The following is a 22,103-nucleotide window of genomic DNA, read 5'->3' on the forward strand; positions in this document are numbered from 1 at the left end:
TTGTCCGCCGCCATCTTTACTCTGGCGCTCTCTGCCTAGCAACAAGCACAGGCACCATTTTGGACGGGGCATGTTAGCGAGTACACAAAAGCCTAATGTAAATACATCCATGTCACCTTGGGATCCAGTGAATTGCCAGCTCAGCCTCCCCCCGGGTCGCTGTTATGCCATGCTGGGGTTGAGCCCCAGCTGTGTACCAGGGGGTGGGCTGCTTTGTCACACCGGGTCTTTGGTTTTATGCATCATCATAACCATGTATGACATCTTGCGTAACTTGCACTGTGCACCTCCCATACTTCTCCCAGTAAGGTTGACGCGCTGGACTCCGGGAGGCGAGGCTGTGTCAGCGTCGACTCCCACTGACCAAGTGGGATTTTAATTGTGTCGCTGGCTTTTTACCCCCAAATTTCCCCAGGTCAGACCAGTGGGGCTGTTCCTCCCCAGCTCGCTTTCTTTTTTCATCCACCCCCTGCCCCCCTTTTTTTACCAGGTCCTTTTGTTTCTCTATCTCATCTACTTCTATCCCTACAGCTCCTGGCTATCATCACCCACTCTGGCCCCGTCGTGATGATCACCTGATCTCTGCCAGTGTAGTCCCATGGTAAGTAGGTTTGCTGTGCCAGATTCTCCTCCAGACACGCATGGACCTGGACTCAAATAGCCGCTGTCTTCTGTCCACTGCCCCTCATTGTAAACCTGGATGTATATGAATGCTTTCCATGTTGGAGAATGGTAGCAACAGAGGGGCTTTGGTAACCCCGGCGCCATCGATTCCAGCAATGCCTTATGAGGCCATTTGTAACAATGAAGACGGATTGATTTTCAAAGCAAAAGATTGAACACTGTATAATACGACTCTCAATAAGATAAAACCGTGCAGTGAAATGAACATGTACCTCTTGTCACTCGTTTCTTTCAGCGGAACACTAGTAATGCAATCTGTTTCATGTCTAAGCCCGTGTTAATTTGACAGCCTGACAATTAATAAGCTTTTAAAACACACCATCAGAAGCAGGGCTCTTATGTAAGACAATGCAATCGTTGTAATTATATGCACATGTTTGGTGTGTTTACAAACCATTAAATGGTGAACAGGAACGCGGTCCCATGCAGCGCGGTGCTCTCATGATTTAACCAGAATGATCCGTTGGATTTCTTCCCCCCCACCTGTCTTCATCTGCACTGCATTTCTCTGTGTAGTCCGGCCTGTACCAGCAGGGCTTATTAAACCAGGCTCCCATTCACTCTTACCAACAGTCGCTCCCCTGTCAACGTAAGCCCTGGAACACTCAGCTCGCCGACTATTGTTGCAGAATTTGCCAAAACCCAAGTAACGCTGAACAGCCGATATCCAGCAGGATAGAGAAATGCCCCGCCTATCCTCATCTCTAATGCATATTTGTCTTTTGATGAATTGCAATTTGCCCCTGTGGATGGTTCATAAAAAGATGTCTTCTTTTTTTCATTCATTATCCATGCCTTACATAACAGATATTTTTGACAGTTTCTGATGAGCCAGTTTCTGAGATACCGTGCAGACTTTAATGGTCTCCTATGAGCTGGTAAGCTCAGGAGGTAACCACATGACTGACAATGATTATATCATGTGCAGAATAAATAACATCTGAAGGCAAAAGTTTCTCAGATAAGGCCTGCAGTATTTGTCGTGGGCCTGTCACGATGCAAAAGCAAAATAAATAATATTTGTCAAAGTCCACATCTTTCAAAATTCATACTTCCAAGGTTTTTGGGGAGTTAAAGTAGGTTGTATGGGGTGAGGGGACCTTTGAAGATCTTTCAAATCCTGCAAGCTCCAGGCCTATGAGATGCAATGCCACCCTTTTAAGGGAATGACCATAACTTTGGTCCCTGTGCTTCTAATCCCTCCTCCAGACCTCTGTCATCAGAGATCAACCGGGCTGAGCCTTAATGTCCTCCACTAGCTGGCAAGGGCAGCTGATAGCTTTCATGTATGTGAAGAGCCAGATGAATATTCTTAAATCTACACGTTGGAGCAGGAATTGAGGCCGTTATCTTCGACCGTGCCTCCTAACAGTTTTACAGCATGTTGTTGAGAAATGATCAGTTACAATTTACAGCCCGGGCTTAATGATTCACGTTTTACAGAACGCATTTGAAGCGTTTGTTAGAAAATGATAAAAACCGGCTTTGATCACGACACCTAAAGAGCACAAGGCCTTAGATTTGACAAAAACAGTGCAAAGAGACCCTGAGTGCCTGTTGTCTTTGCTGTCTCTCAAGACCATCACGTTTCATTAGCAACCTTTCAGTTCTGTTGTGAGATACGGCGTTTGAATACTTTTTGCACGATTTCTCAAATCTCCGCCGTTTGAGGTTGAACTTAAAACAGGGATCAGACTGATCACGGTCCAGGCTGTTTCAAAGCGCAGAGTAATCGCGAGTGTTTAATTTGATCTGTTGCAGTATGCATTGCAAGGCGGCCGGGTAATCAAGCCTGTGAACTCCACATCTGACGGAAGGATTCTGTTTCTGATCACATCCCTATTGAAGTGGATCCATTCACTGAACACGGATGTGTTGACGTGCTCAAGCTTGCGCTCCTTGGTATGTTGCCGTCAAACGAATGTATGTACTTGACATGATGCTGTATGTAGTTTTCTGCCCGGTGCTTGTAGCCGTGCCGGAGGTCCACGGGGGCCACATTTTTTACGAAAGCCGTGAGCGAGGACTCACGGCGATCTCACTGTTAACCTTCAGCGTTACAAGAACACCCCAGGGCCCAACTCTACAATGATGGATGCAGGGTGGCGGGGGCTACGGGGGGGGGCCCACACTCACACTCACACACACAACCCAGGAATTCCCCATGGGCCTTTTCAATTACAGTTCGACCGAGCTCCGCACTGTGATGATATGTTGCTTTAAGGCTGTGACATTAATGGAGAGGACAAATGTGATTTGGTGCGGTGTTGACCCCAAAGTGCACGAGACAGACAGCAGCACGCTCGTGGCACGCCGGCAGCGCAAGGAAATGGGTAACCTACTTCTGCTTTATTTGTGTACCGGCGTCAATAAAGCAATCCAAACGGACCAGTGTGTCATTTAACTCTCTCTGTAGTTAAAGGGCTATCGATGGACGTAGTTTATCATCAGCCACAGACTAAAGGAGCCACAAGGGGCATGAGAGAGAGAGTGATTAGCTGCTTCTGCTGCTTTGAGGAGCCCAGGTAACGGATTGAAAAGCAGCAAAGAGAGAGTGACGTACTGTCCTCTGATCTTTTTGATGATCAATAAGGCGGCCTAACCTCGTATTGGACATATGCTATGATATGGTAATGGGATGTTCTCTCTGTGTGTGCATGTATCTTTGGTAGTGAGTGTGTGTGTGTGGGTGAGAGCATGTTAATAAAAACTGCTATAGCGATTTTGTCCCAGGATCAGTATTTAGCCTGGATTACTGGTGACTTATAGCCGCAAAGTTCTTCCCGATGACTTTCAAAAAGTACAACAAGGCAGATCTGACTGCATCTATTTCAGGGCCACAGGGAATAATCCTGTGTTCTAGGTATCTGGAAGAGACAGGGGATCAAAAATCTGTCTCCCATGCCACAGCGGAGGGTTTCTCGTAGTTTCTCCAAGTCCATATTTAATGTGGGATACTGAGTTAATTAGCGCTCTGCCCCAGTATCCGTCACAACGGCTGCTGTTGCAGAAGTCATTGTATCCCTTTGGTTATGTAATTGACCAAATTATGCAACACATCTGTGGAACTGGGGTGTGTCTCTGAATCGCTAATCTGAAACCCAAAAAGAACAATTCCCTTGGAAATGCAAAGCCTTCAGGATTATAAAACACAGAATCTCTGTGCTGCTTTGATGGATATCAGGTCAATACCCAAACTAGATCTGATAACTGGAAAAGTTTCACTGCAGACACTAAGAGAGTCTATTCATTTTTGTCTAAATTCTGTAATATCTGGAACCTTTAGGTGCATTAGCATAACGAATACATTTATCCCTTAAAACTATGCATGTACTGTATTTGACTTCTGTTATTATTATTATGAAATACATAATTAACTATACTCTGTAAATTAACTAAATTCAGAATATTCCACGTCTGAGGGCCCATGAATAATGCCAAGGAGCCCGAGAGAATGGAAGAAAAAAAAGGCTGCACCCCTGCTCCAGTTTATTACCACACAGCTGCAGTGTAAGTAACTAAATGTGCCTTTTTTATGCAATTTAAAAAATATATTTTACATTTATTTGCTTTATCAACACATTAAATGAAGATACCAGCCACTTGCATGAAATAAACACCGTCAACAGATCAGGAGGCAGCGTGGAATATTGCTAATACACACATGTGAACAAGACGCCAGAGGCAACGTGGCGTCACCGACATAATTGTCTAATACATTTTGTAAATCAGCTCTGTAATGAAACAGGCTTTACAGTTGTAAATCCATCCGTCGTGCCATATCATATATCATCTCAGATCAGTTATCATATGTCAGATCATATATCATCTCAGATCAGTTATCATATCTCAGATCATAAATCATCTCAGGTTATATATCATCTCAGTTCATATCATATCATATATCATGTCAGTAGTCTGAGGGAAGATATACGCTCATAAATGTCTTTGATTGTCTCTGAGAAAACCATATGTTGGTGGTGTGTGTCCATGTGTGCGTCCGTGTGTTTGTTTCTATGTGTGTGTGTGTCCGTGTCTGGTTTCTCCCAAGTTAAAATGAAACCTAGGCTCAAGCAGCAGCAGCAGCATCAGTGTGTAGGACTGAAGTCCCCATGTATACTCGCTGGCAGATCACAGAAGTTATGAAAGACTGCTCTTTGATCTTTTCCATTTCTAAAATAATTTCCTTTGAACATTTCAAGTCACTTGTGCTTTTATTTATAAAGCCTATTTAGACAATCAAGGAGTTGAAAATAATTAGGCTGGCACGCACACGAGCGTGGACATGTATTCCCTTTCAATCAGTTAAAACCAGCTCTGTTAATTAAAGTTCTGAGCTCTTACTCTGCCCAAATAATATTCTTATTAGCCGCTGCCTGCCTTAGATCTGTTGTCAGCAGAGCGTGTTTTCTTTTGGTTTCTCCTCTTTTTTATTTTCCACGCAGAAATCCCACTGACCCATATAGTTGATCTCATTTTTGAAGCGTATAATATAGATTGCGAGTTAAGAGAACGGAGGCTCTATTATTAGTCCCATTTGAGGTGCACAGCCTCCTTCTAGGTGCTGCCGTGCGTTTGCCGAATTCCCTGAGTGAAGGCATTACCATCTCATTTGGGTGAGGGTGAGATTACCTCATGCAGCCGAGCTGTTTCATCACAAAAAATGCAGGGGGAGCTGAGCTGTCGCTGCTCACTGTTTAAACAGGCTGCTGGAGGTAGAGGCGTTCCAGCTACATTTCACAAACATCACACATGACAACTTGTGATTCCACCTCACTGATGTTTCCCATGAAAGGTCTCTCACTAACAACAACATCCCATTGATCCCCGGCACCATTTTAACAACCTCCTCGCACCCTCTCACACATGCACACCTGAGTGGCTATGGATTGAAAACGTTAGCGGTTAGCAGCTAGCCCCTCCAACACGTCCCCTCAGAGTGGTTGTCAATTAGGGCCCAGTCATTGTGGGATCGGCCCTGGAGGAGTCCTGCGATGGAAATCAGCAGCGCAAAAATATCAGCTCATCCCTCAGTGCTGAATTAATATGCAACACTTACATTTTTGTGCTGATTAAAAGGCTGTGGCATTTGATGAGCTATCAAAACAAGAAATAAACTACTCGGATTAAAATTCTGCTTTTAATAGGACAGATGAAAGCAGCAATTAGTTGCGGTTGAGTTAAGTCCTTTTTTTTCCAAGTCAGCTCGCCCTCATTTATGGGAAAAGCTGAAAATGATCATGTGTTTTAACCTCACTTCAGTATCTCTCTTCCCTTTTTTGCATTTAGTGGGACTCGAAGACAATACTCACAATAATCCCTACAAGCTGTTTAATTCAGTTCTGCCATAAATTCAGTCTTTACGAAGTCTGTCGCGTTCAGTTTATATTGACAGTATTGTAAATGTGCAAATTCATTCATATGTTTATTGCTGAGCTCATGATTAACTGTGGTGTTTTACTGGATCACAATAGTCTCATTTTTTTGGTCCTCTTTAATCCCATAAATGACAGGAGCAGAATATTATCATCACTTTACAGTCCATTTCAACACTAACACTTGTTGTGACCTCAATGTTACAACATATATGTGAATTAACACCAAAAGGACAGTGTCAAAAACACAATATGAATCACAAATGGCCGAGCAGCTTCATTTGTTCGCATTAGATTATAAAAGTGAACCTAATAACGTGGCTGCTGAGTGAATCTCTGTGCTTATTATAAAGACCATCTGTGTAGTAGTGGTGTTTCACAGTGTTTCACAGGCTGGATGTTCAAAAGAAACCACATCCATCAAAAAAACTGCTCATTCAAGAGAAAGCACATACCTCTCCGGGAGATAAATATAATAGAGACAATTAACACAATGATAACACTTCTACTTTAGGTGAATGTTAACACAATGGAACACTTAATGGTGTTAACACAATTTTTTTTTAGTTTTTACAAGTAGTATACAAACATTTAATAGTATATCATACACTGAGATAGCTGTAAGAAAGATAGATGCCTTTAGTGTTTACTAATGTGGAGCGATTGTCAACAATTATTTTTCCCCTGAAAACAAATTCCCCTTCATTATAATGGACTTTATTCCTCTGTTGTCGTCAATAATCTGTTTACACATCAGTCTCCACCTATGGAGTATGGTGATGGTAATACTAATAATTCATTTAGTAAATTGACTTCTAATGACTCACTAGTGCTTTTCTAGGCTCATATTGGTGGCTGTAGTTAATGTTGCTGTGAATGTTAATGTGAGGTGCTCCTATTACTGAATTTACCTGGTGGACCACATTGGAAACTCTAAAGCACCTGGCAACTGAGTACATGCAGCGATCAGCCACCTCATAAAAAACAACAGATTTGTGTTTTAATGTTGTAGCTGATTGGTGAATATATGCACAGTTTGTGTTAGACTATAAAAAAAAACAGGTTTTTATTGTAGGTCCTCGGCTCCCCGAGATCTTTTACTTGTGATCAGTCAGTGACAGGACAGATACATTCTCTCTTTCATCCTGACTGGTGGATTCAAGCCTACCTGTTGACTCCTGTACCTGCTGGGTGTATATATATAATGTTATATCTACTCTGTTTATTCTACACATTTGTAACTGCGAGGAATGCAATTTATTTATATATATATATATATATATATATTTACCAGATGATGTGGCAGCTGGTGCAGTATGAGGGGCTGCAGCATTAAAGGATATGTTTTTTCCTGTTGTTGGCCAAACAGGGCGCAATGACCAGTCATGTCATTCTGTTATTGCACCGACTTTACTCATCAATCAGAAATCAAAGCTCTGACAGTTGGCTACATTAAAGGGTTGCTGCTGGTGTGTCCCGTGCCAAGAGGCTCCTTTCTGCTGAGCATATTAATATACTGTAGGCCACAAGGAGGCTCATCACTAATCATGAAGGGCAGGATACTCCTGAGCCAATCCAGGCACGCTTCCAGTCAATATTCATACTGGAATATATACAGTCATCCAACCCAGTGCTGTAATGGACCACTGGAATGATTGAAGTGGGTCTGACACTTTTTTTTTTTAAGCCAACGAGGAAATGTAGAATTTTCCGAAAACACTCGAGTGAGCCAGTGAAGAGTGAGACGACGTGAGTTTAATTGAAAAATCTGTATTCGCAAAGATTGAATACATGCAGGTTGCTGGATTCCCTAAAGGGCTGCAGAATGATTCTCATTCCAGGGTTTCGAATTCAGAGATAAACCTCCCAAAGTAGAAAGAAATCCCCCCCTAAAAAGTAACCAGGAAGTCACAGCTGCCACAAAAAAAAGGAAAGAAAATAATCCTGATTGCGCTCATCTGACTTTAAGGTGTGTTCGCCGTGTTTCTCTCCGCCCCTGTAGGGATTTCGAGGCAGGAGAGATGTCTGTTTATCTGGAACGTGCAGCAGAACTTCATCTGAGCCAGTTTCACATTCACATCGTGTCTCCGAAATCTCATGAAGTCGGAGTTAACAATCAAGCTAAGTGCTGTAACTCTCTTTGATCTGCTGCTTCAACCACACACTAATAATCACTTAGTGCTACTGTAATTCGTGCCAAGCATTAGACATTATTTACTCTTTTTTTTCGCAGTTGCGTTTTTAATTTCACAAAATTTTGGGGTGGAGTGTTAGCGGTGAATTGTATAAATTTGCAATTTGACACATTTTAACATATCGATTGTGGCTATTATTTTTTCTGTTCACATGTTACAGTGTAACTGACCATGCCGCTTGTCAGAGGCTAAATCCTTTCCCCTTGCGAAACGTGTTCACCCGAACATCCTTCGTGTCCTGCTGCCTCCCAGCATCACCAGTGACGAGGGCTATTTTGCCAAGGGGGCGGCGTCTCTCAAAATTCAGTTGGAGCCCACGTAGCGAATCCCTAACAAGACGAAATATATGCAACTTAACATGCATGTTCCATGATGGCAGTGAAGAGACGCTGCGACTTGGCACCATGTCCCGAGCGGTGCAGTTTGTGCCTTGACTAACATTTCCAGTATCTTAATTCTTGTGCAGAGACTATGATTTAGCCCTTTTTTTGTGTGTACCGCGACATGTTTATGGGCTAATAGGCCTTTGTCGATAGTACTCTATTTATTTAATACAATTGTAGTGTGAACAGAAGGAATAATAAACAGGCTGACTAAACATACGATTCTTCTCTTGGGCTGAGAAAACCCTGTGTAAGGACACAAAAGGGGGACGTTTCCACTGCGGAAAGTAAATTCTTTTGAAGTGGAACTAATCATCTGAGGGATGGTTCTCGTTGTCCTAACAACGCAGCTGAATTGGAATGAGCCTCCTTTTTTGTGGAAGATATGTTTTCTTTTTTTCATTCAGAACTGATGATGATAGTAGTTTCACGCCCTGTCCACCCACATTGTCCGTCCAAACTTCTTTGCAGATAAGTCTTTACTTGGAGACGCCGAACACACGGCGGGTGACTCCTGGACTGTGACGTCAGCCTCACTCCTCTGTCTCCCGGTCTTTACGCTTTTTAATACCGTTAGAATGAAAAGGGAATCTCACAGCAAATCCTCTCCAATAACAGTTCTTTCTTAGGGTGTGAAAAGATCAAGACTACTCCTATATCATAATGTACCGGTCACTCCTCAGATGATGATAATGCTCATGTTGAAAGATTGTGAGGTGTGCATTTCTGTGTCTTTAAAAATAAATAATAAAGCTGAATAGGGCTTATTAGCCATCTTATAGAGTTCTTTCATATGTTTTCTTAATTTAGACATCTGTTAAGATAGAAAGCAAAATAGTAAAAAAAGGATTTGTTTGCCTAAATGGTTTTAATCCTCTTTTCACCTTTCTCTAGCTACTAATGAAGGTCTATAGTGAAACTATCTTCCTCACTTTATCTCCTTTTTAAAGGCTGCAACCAGGTTATAGTAAATATTTCACAAATGATTATTGTGTTGTTTGTTGTTTTTTGGACCTACAGTTTTCCCCACCCCTCATCTAAGTGTGAATAAACTCCAAATTAAGATTTAATACGGAGAGAAGCTGAGGGAAAATGAAATTCACATTCACCTGTTCACACTTGCATGATTTGTTCTCTGAATGTCAGAAAATCAAATTATTTAGGTCTAAATTAAGTGTCTATATTGTAAATTAAACTGTGACGGCTTAGCCAATCCTTTGTGATAAATAAGGTGAACCTTTCTCTCCATAGGTGAACTTCTATCAGGGAAACATTGGAGTGAAAGCAGGAGGCCGGGTATTCTTCTATCTCAAGATAGTACATGTCATATACAAAGCCAGTAAGCAATTATTGGCTGGAATGATGAGGCCTCTGATTCACTGCGACGACTCCTTTGTCTCGAGCCAAGGGGATGTAACCGTGTCCTGCGGCTTGTGTCCAGGGGTCTCCTCATTTTCCCCTCAGGGCACTGAAAAAGGTAATTTTGGCCGTGTGACCCCAGACTGAGAGAATTCCAATCTCCCTTAGCGTTACTAAATCTTTATCTTTGCACGGGCTGTATAGCTGCGCCTCTCTTGAGTTATAAACTGTCGGGGCCCTTCTGCCAGTCCCACAGTCACCCAGCCGTTTTATTGTCTCGGTGGGGGGACAGGGTTCAGGCAGCAGTCATCCTCCTAACAGAGGTGAACTGTTTGGTGGGGGGGGGGGGTCTCGGCTCCTGTGCTAACTTATCACTCCGACTTGTTGAGGCTTTTCGATGGATCACAAAACAAACACAACACCTCATTGTAAACTGTAGTGGTATGTGTAGTAGTCACGTGAATCAACAACAGAGCTATGAACTGTTAACAGGGAGGGAAATATATTGAGTTAATTACCAATAAAATATAATTTAATCACATGATTTCTCATCAGGCCCCAGAAGTTGTCATTTATATTTTTACCATTCATACTTTACAACACCTCTATTTAACTTCCCCACTGTATTGCATTGCTTATTATAAATGCACACTTCTGATAGTGGCTGCACAAGTCTCCATTAATCATAAATTCTCTCATAGATCATTGATCCATTGTGTTGTGGCACTCTGCGGAGAATAACAGCCAAGGAAACAATAGCTTTCAAATTTTTATTAGCTTTTCAAAACAGTGAAAATTAAATCAAACATTTCTTTTTTTCAGATTCAACTTTACAGAATGGCTCCCCGTCGATGGTGAAGTCATGAATGTAGATTTGGCAAACAAATTAGAGCCACTCTGAGTGTGTGTTGATAACCGCAGTGAAGTGTTTGTATTAGCGAGAGACAGGTGGCAGCCAAAAGAACAAAATCACTCTCAGTCAGGAAAGTGCAGATCTTTGTATTCAGCGGTCATAAATCCGCAGTACATGATGTTCGGTTAACGCAGAGGCTTCTCACACACCAATTAAAAGTGTGCCTGGGCTGCCGGTGCCGGATTTGGCTTTGGTGTGTTCAGGCAGTGACGTCACGACGAGGGCGGGTCTCCGGCTGCGGTGACAGGGGAGGACGACTCTGTCTCACTCAGCTGAGGAAGACAATATCTGCAGGATTTTCCTTTTTTTGCGTTTTTACTTTAATGGTGAAACAAAGGTTTGGATGCTGAAGCTGTTTTGTCCCATCACTGCTTCCTGCCGCACACACTGCATGTTCTCTGCTGAGGCTCCAACAACACACACACACACACACACACACTATTGCTGACTAGAGCAGGTTAAGGCAGGACACAGCCGATAAGCTTGTGGCACACTTGAATTTCTAGCCCTTGTCGGCGCGAGGGAAATTCATCCCTTCAGAGGAGTCCTCAAGGAACCTCATTTTTTTCTCTCCAGCTAGATAACAGCCTCTGTTTAGAGCCGCTGAAAGAACACTGTATTCTCGACCCTCATAAAGAGGCTGATTTCCATAGGAGTTCAAAATGGTGAGCAACGGCACTGTCCAGGATCAGTATTTCTCAACGCGGCCGTTTGATGAGTTAGGCCGCATTTTGCTCGGGTCTTCCGAGCATCCCTCGGCTTGCAGTATATATTTATAATTTTTTACACACCATGCGGTAGCTGGTTGCCATTGTCATCACGGCAGACTGGGAGCCCGGGAGGGGACGCCAGCACCGTGCCAGTTGGCTCAAGCAGTGAAAACACAAGGCAGACACAGCACAATTCTAATCTTCATTGTTCCAGACAGGAAGGTCACTTCTGTGGCAATTGCAGATCTTCATGTGTGCTGTTGGCCACAGTACAGATTCCATGCACTACAGGGTGGTTTGGATCTATAAATATACTTATACGTGTCGTAACCCAGGCTGCTTGGTGTCCCATGTGTATTTAAATGAGGTATTCTCAAGATTTCAATTTTTCAAAAGTTAATTATTTTTCCTCTGGAATTATTGAGGTCAGGTTATTTATAGGTGGTTATGTAACAGAAGCTGAGCAAGAGCCACTCCTGTAAGTAAAGTAGAAAATCTATCATTAGGAGGGAAGCCACCATTAGAAATGATAATTGCATATTTTACTCGCTTTGTTTCCGTGCATCTCTTCCCGAGTCGTTTAACGGCATCCTGTGAACAAATGGAAGGAGTTTGGATTCACGAGAGGCTCACGATAAAAAGAGCTATCCCGGTATTCCTTTCAAAAACCAGTCGAAAGCGGCTTTTCCTCTGCATTCACTGTAGCACACAACAAATAAACAGCGTGCGCACCTTAAGTTATTGTATACCTTCGTCAGTGTTCATGTGGCGCTGCAGCCTATGGCCCAATCCTCCTGGTGGTGCTTCCCTTTGTAAACAATAGTCCTGCAAATAACAGGGGCCAAGTCATTATCTTCTGCTCAGCAGGTGTAGACATTATTGGAGTGTTGAACTAATGATATGTAATGAGCTCGCTGTGACACATGTCTAGCCACCCTTACTATCATGGGGCCCATTAATAGATAACAGCATTGTAATTAGCTTAGTTGGGAAGCCAAACCTGAGCTTATGAATATATCAAACTATATTTAAGTTGTGTTTCCACACTGTGTGCATTTTGCCGTGCTGTGTGTCCCTGCGCTGGGCAGGAGAGTGTGTTAATGTTTAATTTACGGGGTTGTTTTCTAACCCCTGCACGTGTTCAATTGTCCATGTGTACTTTACTTTCTTTTTTAAATAAATACCCATCAAATTATTCCATGACCGACAGAGGAATTAATCATTACATGTTGTGTTCTCTGTGTATTCAGTAGCCTAAATTGAAAGCCCAGGACACATATACATGGCTGTCTCAAAAAATTTATATTGGAAATGGTTTTGATGTTGTATCCCAGTGCAAACACTTTCAGGCTTTCGCAGGTCTCCTAGCAACGGCAAACAAAGGCAGGACCCATCTCAAGTTTCCTGTGGAGCGGCCGGTCCGGCGTGCCTTTGATCTTGACTGGGAAAATAGCTGAGTGGGCACTACTCGCATTTGTCTTTCATTTACTCCAGCCCCCCTGCCCCCCTCCCAAAAAAAAAGAAGAAAAAAGAAAACGTTCCCTGAAACAGCCAAATCTTCATCTGTCCCCGGCAACCAGTACCCCCTCCTGGAGAATCAACCATAGCAAAGGAAGTCAGCGAGGCACTGGAGAGTTCTGTTGGAATTGAATGTTTTTGTTTTCACTGCGTAGTTACTACCTTTAGCAGGCTGTCATTTGTGGTTCTTCTGTGGAGGAGAATGAGTGTGTAAACCCAAATAGTCTGTCGTCCTTTTGTTTATGCTGTTTCAGAGAACTCTCACTGTGGAATTAATCAGCCCGTGTCCCAGGACTTTCAAACGTAAACATTAATAAAACCATAAAGTATCCTCCTCCCTGCCTTTGGATGTGTTTTAAGCTCTCTGAATTTGGAACAAACCGAAATAACCATTTGTATTCCATAAAAGGCCCAATGCCCACAGAAAACTGGGCACATGTTAGAGCTCATGCGGATTTTGGGGCAACCACAGAGTTCTTCTATTTATATAAAAAAAAAAATGTAGGCTGCATGCAGGAAAAAATATTCGTAACTCTATTCTTGGAGTTTAATAATGCTTTCGAAGTAAGTCCCAGGAATCCAAAATACAAGTAACTGCATTGTTCTGTGCATAAACAGGACCAAGGAGACACAGGGCAGTGTATCTGGGGGCGTTTGAGTTTTATCTTACTCTAGTGCTCTGCTTTCATCCAAAACAGCTCAGACAGCTGAGGAGATTAAACAAATTGAAGTGTTACACACTGTTTTGGTGTAATTTACTGTAATTGATGTTTCCATCTAGTGCTGAGGCCTTTCCGAAGCAATTGCTTGTGTTTGTAGGAAGACATGCAGCCCAGTGGGGTGTATTGACTCAGGCTGTCGACTAACACCTCTCTATTGGCATGTTTTAATGCTCTCCCATTGTTCGACTAACTCACTCGTCTGTAACCCGCACACCTTGCACAAGATGCTGCAGATTACAGTGAGTGTGTTTTATACTATATTTTTTATTCTCACTCTGATGCATTCAACTGGAAATAGGGTCAGTGTGGGTTATGGGACCTGGTTATTGTCCTCTGCTGACACTACTCGGCTAATTCATCACATCTGAGCCTTACATACTATTCTTCTTCATGTTAATGACACAAAAATATTACCATTGTATGGAATGACATTGAAATGCAATGATATATATAGATTTACAGCAAAAGTGCCAGTTCTTGTGTGTAACTACCTAGTATTTACCAATCGGCCCAGCCTGGTATGAGTGTTTCTGCATAATGAGTCTATACTGATGGACGATGCATTCATATCTTAAACTCAAGTAGCCTCAGAGTTCTTCCATATGAAAAAACTCATTACTTATTGATGAAAAAGTAAAAATAACGTACATTACATTACTCAATATGCAGAAATACAGACTCTGAGTGTTGATGTAAGTTTATTTCATAGTTAATATTAATGCATTCAATCTTTATTCACTACAGCTGTAAAATATATCTTATCAAATAGAAATGATAGATACTTTTTTCTGAAATGCAGTAGATTATGAACGTGCACAAAAACGAATTAGTATTTACCATCACTTTATTTCAAAGTGCCAAGTTTCACTCACAAGTTTTCTGTATGGGAAGAAATATCTGCTGTCTAAACATCAAAGGTTGTAACAGGAAGACGATGGATGGTAAATCAAGTTTTCTTCACATCCATTGGTTCATTAGATGTTCAACAAATGAATATACCAATAGATATACAATTCAAATAAAAGTTGAATATTTCATGTGGTGGAATTGGAGCTTGAGTTAATATTATTGTATAAAACTACTGTTGCCAAGGTACAGAATGAACTCCACTCATTTCATTATGAGCACAATATCTTCCTCCTGGAACTCAATCAAACCAGGTTCGCTTTTTGCATCTCCACACTGAAACTTCCCCACACAGACGTCAGCTGCAGTTTAGCAGATATGTTCTGTTTCTGTGAAGGTGCATGTAAACACATACGCTGCAATTAATCCCGATACCGCCAAAAAATGTTTTTTTGCATGGCAGTGTTGTTTTTTTTAGCTCCAGTCTCTGATTGCTGTTATGTGTGTGTGTGTGTGTATTTCCACGCGCTCTTTAGAGAGCAGAAAACCCTCATTTCAACTGTCACACCGACGCCTGCTTGGGAGGAACGCTCTTCCCAGCTGGATCCTATTTTGGTTTGTCAAAGCAAAGCTGCAGAAAAGCAGGTTTTTACATTCCTTCACCCTCCTTTTATGGAGGAAACTAAGGTTTGGGTTGTTACATGTTAGAACTATGGGGGGAGAAAAAAAAACAACACTGTCCCACTTCTGCCTTCAGCAGCCTGTCTCCTCCCCTGCTCACTGTCGCACACGTTCATTACCTCACTCCATTTAATCAAGTCACATTGCTCAGCACCAGAGAGGAGCGTTGTTTACCGGCATGACACAGGATGATAAATAAAAGGTTACTGAGCAGACCTTCATCTTGTGACCTGAAAGGGGCAGGAGAAAAAAGGGTTACCTCTCACCTTCAACATCTTGCTTCCAACTAGAAGGGATCTACTGGGAGGAGACAAAAAAACAAACATTTGAAGCAGATCATTTTTTTTCTCTCTCTCCCTAAAACCCATTGGAACCCATTTTAGCATATTTATTTATAGCACGTTTTCTGATTCAGAATCCTGCGCCAAAAAGGCTGTTATGGAGTATCATCACATTACCACTGACAAAAAATAAAGCTCGGCTCCATGTTAGTCTGCACCAAACCCCACACAGAGTCGTGCCCCTCTGATGGCTGCATGTGCCTTCTGTCTCTGACAACAATGCCTGGGTGGAGAACGTATTAATATCCTCCTGAGCCCTGAGCATGCACATTTACTGTCACCTTAACTCATCCCTTTACATGCTCACCAAATATAGGTGTCCTCAGAAGTACTGTGCCCTGGAATCATCTCAAGATGTAGTCATGCTAGAGCGAAAATGTCTTATGGTTCTTAATCTTCTTTTTATTTTATTTTCTTCAGAACAAATAATTCCAACATTTGTGCCATCACATAAATTTGCCAATTTGCTCCCTTATTATTTTTGTTTTAAATGTACATACACTGGGCTTCTATGAATGTCCTGCTGTTGCCAGAATTCATGCATCGGCTAATTGAGTCATTTTGGAAATATACACAACTGTGAGCTGAATCTTGGCTGCATGCGGCGAGCAACAAAAACAGTAAACCCACCACACGGCTCATGCGCACGTTACGGAGGCTTTAGTGTTTGCAGTGCTTCACAATTATAATCTTATTAATAATTTATATCTACAATCCTGCACACAGTCTCATTGTTTGTCCGTGCAAATGAGTACAAATGTCTTTATTTTCAGTTTTTCTCTGATTGCATATTGATATTTCACATTTTCTAGACATTGTCGTTTTAGTGTCAGCTTCCAAGCACTGAGGAAATAATTCGAATCGATGAGCAAACAAAGCTCTATTTTGGAATCTTCCCACCATTTCTAACACCCACAAACTATCTACACAATATGGATTGACGTCACTTGAGATTTCTGCCAGCGACATCTTGCACTCAAGTTCCTCTGGGTCAGGGCTCATGTGGAGCTTCGTGGAATTCATTTGTGCCCATGTCCATCTCTGAGACGTCCGTCTGTGCCCAGATACAATAGAAGAATGAAGTTGAATTCATGCCGCTCCCAGTAATGAATAGTTAGACTTATAAAAATAGCACAGTTAATGTTTCTCTTCGGCCACGAACATGCTACAACACTTTCGTTTGAAGACACATCAGGTCTGTTAACGGATACGCTTGACGTCCACACTACTCTGGAGTTTAAGAGAAGTTTGGAAACGTTTAAGTCTGGATGAGCAGACTAGGAGAAGTTTAAAAGATGATATACTCTCACAAACGCTGATTGGGTCATTTCGGTCACGATGTAGCTCTCGCAGATTCATCAGGCTCCTATGAAACGACGTTAGCCTCGGCTCCAAGTGTAGAACGCAACTTAGATTATCAGTTAAAAGCATTGCGGACCCTGTTGTCTTTGCTAACAGCTGTTGTGCAGTTAAATTCTGCATTTTATCACGTTACAACTGCTCACATATGCAGGAGACGAGAATTTATTGGAAGACTCTGTCGTACACCGGCACGCGTATGCCATGTGAACGTGGGTGGTCATGTGAGATGTGTTTTCAGACACGTTGGTATGGATGAGAGCCAAATCGCTTGTGCGAAAAGAGAACGTTTACATTTGAAAAACGCCATTTTCAAGTGAAAACATAATCGTATAGATTGAACCTTACACTGGATCGTCGACAGGGAACTCTCCTGATGACTTAACACAGGTTTAATAGTTCCATAAACACACAGAGGCAGAACCCAACAGATATCGCCAAACTCTAATCATCACGGAAATGTTTGAGAGGAAATCTATTCACTGCACTCTATTCTTTCTTTTGCTCCAATCAAGATCTTCTTCTTCTTCTTCTTCTTCTTCTTCTTCTTGCTGAACGTCTTCATTGTAACCTGTTGATCTAGTTGCAGCCCACTGACCTTCATGTTTCCACCCATTTACTGAAGATTTGGTCTAATTCACACGATGACCTATATTCATATTTAAATATCTACATTTGGTCTGTCTCACTGAAGCACGCTGCTCCGTATAAATCCGCCGACACTTTTACAATTCATCCTAGCATGAGTGCAGATCTTTGAAGTGCCAGCTACACTTAAGTTCTTATTCTCGTTTTAAACCTTTTTAAAACAGTTCGTCTCTGAACTTAAAGCCCGTACGTGCGCTCACACTTCGCTGGATTCAAGTGGAGAATATGACACGACATATGTCTGCCACGAGTTCCTCTTCAAAACAAATACATCTGCAGATTTACTGAAACTGACACCAACCAGCATTTTTTTTAAATATGCATTTAACATATGATCTCTTGGCTGTGGCGCTCACCAAACTGAATATGTTAACATTGCCTCTCGGGGGGGATTGAGTATGCTGTTTATCCGTGCACTTTTCTGCATTTCTGGAGTTTTGTGGAATGTTAGCCGCTCCACCCGCACAATAACGGCTGTACTATATGTTTCAGCAGTATTTCTAACCTCCAAATACTTTTTACTTACCTTCAGGGCACCGTGTTCGAGTTCCTCCTATGTCGAAAGCTTTTTCTCTGGAATATCTGGGTACATAAAGAATGCATGGTTTGGCTTATGGAGTGATACATGTTACACCTTCTCAATCTGTGTCAGCCTATATGCTATGTACACTTGGAAGACGTCAGTGTCTGTTTGTGCCATATAGAAATATCACCTCTTAACTATATGACATTTCTGGAGAGTGAAAAACAATCATGGCACAGACGGAGAGGGGGTGGGGTGGCATTTGTCAGTGCTCTCATTGGGGTTCAAAAGTAGAATGCAAAATGTCTGTCTTTGTCTAATTCAACACGTTTTATTTTCGTAACTGAGAAATCTGTTCAGGGACCCCAACTTTTTTTTTGTCCAACTGTCAGGGTGTCATTTGTCAGAGGAGAAAAAAAAAGAAAAGTGAAACTGATTTTGCCACCCCCAGTCCGTCTGTATGCTGTGAGGTTGTAGCTGTTTCAATCATGCAAGTCGGGGGGTGTACACGTGATGCACACGTGGACTTGGCGATCCGTCCTCCTGCCATCCTGCCCTGCAGAGAGCTCGCACTCTGACCGACTTCCTCTTTGACACCGCTTCGCCCATGTGGCCTCGTCCAGCGCCAGCGAGCGATGACTTTTAAGGAGCCGTTGGACTAGAAAACATTGTCCTTCATGATTGAGATGTTAACCTTCAGGGCAGCCTCTTGCTCTTCAGTATCTCATTTTGTTTCCCCCTCCCTCTTCTTTCTGCTCTTGCATCCTCTTCTCCCCCCCCCCCTGGTTTCTCCTTCACCAGCAGCCGGCACAGTGAGGCCCGTCAAGCCATTAGCGAGTCCCAGCACTGATAATGAAGCCACTGAGGTGGTCTGAGCCAGTGTGGCGCAGGAGCTGGAGCGCGGGAGGAAGGTAGATTAGGATAATTACCTGGCCATGGGGGCACGATGACAAAGACTCACTTCCTGCAGGCTTCAATCGCGGAGGGGCACAATATAATCAGGTGAGACCCCCTTTGTTCAGAAGAAAAGAATAAAGGGGGGGGGGGGTGAAGTGCTTCAATCATTTTAATGATCAAAATGTGAAATGATACATGTCAGATTTTGTTGTGACGGTGATTGCTCTTCCTCTGTCTTTGCAGGTGTCCTCACATGTATGTACTGTACGTGTGTTCATTTGCTGTTTGTGTGTCGAGGTTCCTCACACGTTCTGTGAGTTTAATCCTAAATATCCACACTCATGGAGACTTTGAAGAGCCTATGAGGTCAGGTTTTTAAATTATGGTCTGCACCCACACCAGGCTTTCTCTCCCCACTCCTGTTAATCCATTTTCCACACAATGCATTCCAAATCAAAGCAGCGTCACCATAACATGCCTCAGGAAACATTAAGCCATAGTGCGCTACTTTCATGTATGATAGCATAGCCCCTGTGTGCTTTGATGTGCTCACTTTTTTTTTGAATGCTTTATTAATAATAACACACTGGTTCCTTCTTATACCAACATCAGCTTCTGGTGCTCCTTCTCTCTCTCCTCCCGAACCACATCCCTCGCTCCCTCCATGCCTCGGCTCCTTCATCCCTCCCCAGCCCCTCAGTCTTGTCTCGGGATTGGCCTGCCTGTGTTCGGGAGCGGGATTAGAGGGACTGATATAGGCCTCAAGATGAAGAGAGGGAAGAAAGACCTATGAGAGGGCAGGGAGTGCGGAGCGCCGCACCACCATTGGTTGCTGTGCAAATCAGACACGTCTTCATTTTCTTCCAACCATCCTCTGCGAGTGCCCGGCTTTCATTTCCATGCCCGGGGAGGGTAGCCGAAAGAGGGGGAGGGTGCCCGGTGGGAGGGTGGGGGGGGGGGGGATTTGAGTCTCTGCATTTGCGCCTTAGTGTGCGTGCACATGCGTGTTTGCTTAGACATACAGAGGGCTGAGCGCCTAGCACTCACCTCTTCCAAAGCATGGCCAAAATACAAATGCTGCAGCAGCCTGCAGATTTCTGCTGGTGTTAATCATGTTCCCTGTGAATGAGGCTCTTGATTCATATGTAAAACCTTCTTAGGGAAACAGATTTCTCACTGATGTTTCTCATCATTTCAGCAAATATTTAGAATTAGAGACCCGGGCGAAGGTTAAGCACGCTGTCACTCCTCAGTATTTCCTGACACGTTCTTTTTACTGGCTCACACAGCAGCTCGCCACATTCAAGTGTGCACACACATTCACAAACATCCGATTTTCTCTCCGTTCGTCTTCTTTTCTCTATGTTCCCCCTGCGCAGCTCAGCTTCTGAATCCCCTTTCTTTGTTGTTGTTGTATTTTCATTTTAGCCCACAACTTGTGCAGCAGTTTCTCGAGGCATGTGTGCTTGCATTGTGTGTAAAAATAAAATATATTAATTTATTTCACATTTTCTTTTCAGAATGTTCTCTTGGAAGTTCCATTTTCAAAAAGTCTCCTTGTTGACCCGCATCTATTTAATTTGTCAGATGTTCCAGGGTATTATCAGCACACTCACAACATTTATGTGGTGTTATTTATAACCAGATTTGACAGCATTGGAGTCTTCATACGATGATCGTGCCTGTTGAGCTTGTTGTGCACCAGACTGTTGTGACTACTCGCCTGCTTGTCAGTTGACTCTGGCTGCCTGAACACTGATATGACTGACTGGGAGCAGTGGGGCCGAGCTCCAGCTGACTCCACCGTCCTCCTCGCCCATATTAAATGTGCGTGGCCTGCCGTCCCTCTGGGGGCACCTGGCTCCCCTCCCTGCCATCTCTGGCTGGATCGATTGCAGAGGCCATCCCAGTACAGAGACCGGGGTCAGCTTCAAAGGCCGCCTGCCCACTTCCTGCCACCTGGTGTTCCGTTTTGGATGAAGGGTATATTTCCCTTCCGTTCCCTCCGCACACCGTCGCCCCATTCTTCGAACAGGTCAAGGACGTGGAGTGTGTACAGCTCCTCCCTGTGATCTGCTTCAGCCCCGTCCCCGGCCGGCCACGCGGGGAGAGAGTGAAAGATCAGTCCCATCCAAGAACCACCATCACACACCCGTTTGAAGTGAAACCTGCTTCTGATTTAACTGTGGCCTAAGAATGAGCCGGTTGTACAAGGTCATAGTCAGATTTTTCTTGGACTGACAAGTGGTGAGTTCAATATTTACATCATATTGCGTCAATCAAATTTTAAATAAATCAATCATAAACTCAATTAGAGGATCGATGGAAATGTCCCCGTCAACACTAAATGTTGTTTCTCATTTGTGGCATGAATCTATAAATCAGCATGATGGAAAAGTTATTTAAAAAATAAAAGCTTGTTTAAAATAAACCAGTAGATAAAGTGAACTTTTTGGCTCCAGCTTGAAACATGTTCCAGTATTAACTGATCATCAGATCTGCTGTGGTATGAGCCTCTCTCTCCCTTTCCCGGTTGGTCCAGTAACAAATGGCAGGGCTATGGAACACACATTTCATGTCCACGAGAGCTGTCGGACAATTAGCTCCAAGAATACATATTAATCAATCGAGATTTTTTTTTCCTCTTTTTTTGAAACCATGTATTAAGCCCAGCCATTATTTTTTTTCCTCCCCTTCCCCTCCAATACATTAGCAGATCGCAGTATGTCCGCTACTCTTGTGAACAGGGATGAGAAGGAGACGGAGGGAGAGGAAATAAAGGTCTGATGAGTTTGGCAGAGAGACGATGGAGGCTGAGACAGATGGCATGAAGTCTGCAGCACTCTGGCGTGGCTCGCCTGGTGCTAAAATCCTCCTCTCTCACATTCCAACAAATCCAACCAGGAGGCTGGGGAGTCTGTCACACCACTCCGAGGATCCACATGGCTC

At 43.0% G+C, this 22,103-nt stretch overlaps 1 long non-coding RNA gene across 4 annotated transcripts in view; it reads left to right on the forward strand.

Annotated features, from left to right (window-relative positions):
* Nucleotides 1-21,762, forward strand: part of LOC133958330 (uncharacterized) — an 80,287-nt gene extending 58,525 nt beyond the window's left edge. For 2 of the 4 annotated variants that reach the window (XR_009921671.1, XR_009921672.1), the window contains exons 3-6: nt 532-601; nt 19,059-19,259; nt 19,398-19,520; nt 20,675-21,762. This is a non-coding gene — a long non-coding RNA (uncharacterized LOC133958330). The remainder of the gene's footprint in view (nt 1-531; nt 602-19,058; nt 19,260-19,397; nt 19,521-20,674) is intronic. The other 2 variants (XR_009921673.1, XR_009921674.1) reach the window with 1 other exon arrangement.
* The last annotated feature ends 341 nt before the right edge of the window (nt 21,763-22,103 follow it).

This window comes from Platichthys flesus, chromosome 8, assembly GCF_949316205.1.
Source record: "Platichthys flesus chromosome 8, fPlaFle2.1, whole genome shotgun sequence".
NCBI lineage: Eukaryota > Metazoa > Chordata > Actinopteri > Pleuronectiformes > Pleuronectidae > Platichthys > Platichthys flesus.